Source organism: Schistocerca americana, chromosome 2 (assembly GCF_021461395.2).
Source record: "Schistocerca americana isolate TAMUIC-IGC-003095 chromosome 2, iqSchAmer2.1, whole genome shotgun sequence".
In the NCBI taxonomy this organism is placed as follows: domain Eukaryota; kingdom Metazoa; phylum Arthropoda; class Insecta; order Orthoptera; family Acrididae; genus Schistocerca; species Schistocerca americana.
Genome location: NC_060120.1, coordinates 974,751,468 through 974,752,518, shown reverse-complemented (window position 1 = coordinate 974,752,518; position 1,051 = coordinate 974,751,468). Strand labels below are relative to the sequence as shown.

General features: G+C 43.2%; 1 non-coding gene across 1 annotated transcript; it reads left to right on the top strand.

Annotated features, from left to right (window-relative positions):
• The first annotated feature begins 669 nt into the window (after nt 1-669).
• Nucleotides 670-744, top strand: Trnas-cga. Its single transcript has one exon. It is a non-coding gene; the product is annotated as a tRNA-Ser (tRNA).
• The last annotated feature ends 307 nt before the right edge of the window (nt 745-1,051 follow it).

The window sequence follows — 1,051 nt, the reverse complement described above, 5'->3', positions numbered from 1 at the left end:
CATCATCTGTAGAGCTAGTTGGCATATAAACTTGTACTACTGTAGGAGGCGTGGGCTTCGTGTCTATCTTGGCCACAATAATGCTTTCACTACGCTGTTTCTAGTAGCTTACCCGCACTCCTATTTTTTTATTCATTATTAAACCTATGGGGACTGGAATGCGGTTTTAGGGGAAGGAATAGTAGAAAGGGTAATAGGAGAATTTTGGATTGGTATTAGGAGCGAGAGAAGAGGAACAATGAGTTCGGTAATGAATTTGAGCTACTAATAGTGAATACGCTGTTCAAGAGTCACATGAGGAGGAGGTATACTTGGGAAAGTCCAGGAGATACGTCAAGATTTCATTTAGTTTACATCGTGGTCAGACAGATTCCGAAATCAGATACTGGATATGGACGATCACCATTTTTGTAGGAATGAAGACTAGGCTGAGAGAATGAGATTTTCACTCTGCAGTGGAGTGTGCGCTGATATGAAACTTCCCTAGCAGATTAAAACTGTGTGCCGGACCGAGACTCGAACTCGGGACCTTTGCCTTTCACGGGCAAGTGCTCTACCACTGAGCTACCCAAGCACGACTCACGTTTCGCAGGAGAGCTTCTGTGAATTTTGGAAGGTAGGAGACGAGGTACTGGCAGAAGTAAAGCTGTGAGGACGGGGCGTGAGTCGTGCTTGGGTAGCTCAGTTGGTAGAGCACTTGCCCACGAAAGGCAAAGGTCCCGAGTTCGAGTCTCGGCCTGGCACACAGTTGTAATACGCCAGGAAAGTTTAAGAGTAGGCTGAAGTTTAACTGACTACTCAGAAAGAATCAATACGCAAAGATGTACGATACGGAAGTACTAAGGAATGAAGAGATACGCTTGAAGTTCTCTAACGCTATACATATTGGGTTTAGGAATAGCTCAGTAGGCATTACAGTTAGTGTAATGGACATCTCTATAAAGGCAATCATAGAAATTGGAAAGAAAAACATAGATAAAAAAGATATCTGCGAAGAAATCATGGGTAGCAGAAGAAATGGATGAAAGAAGAAAGTACAAAAATGTTCAGG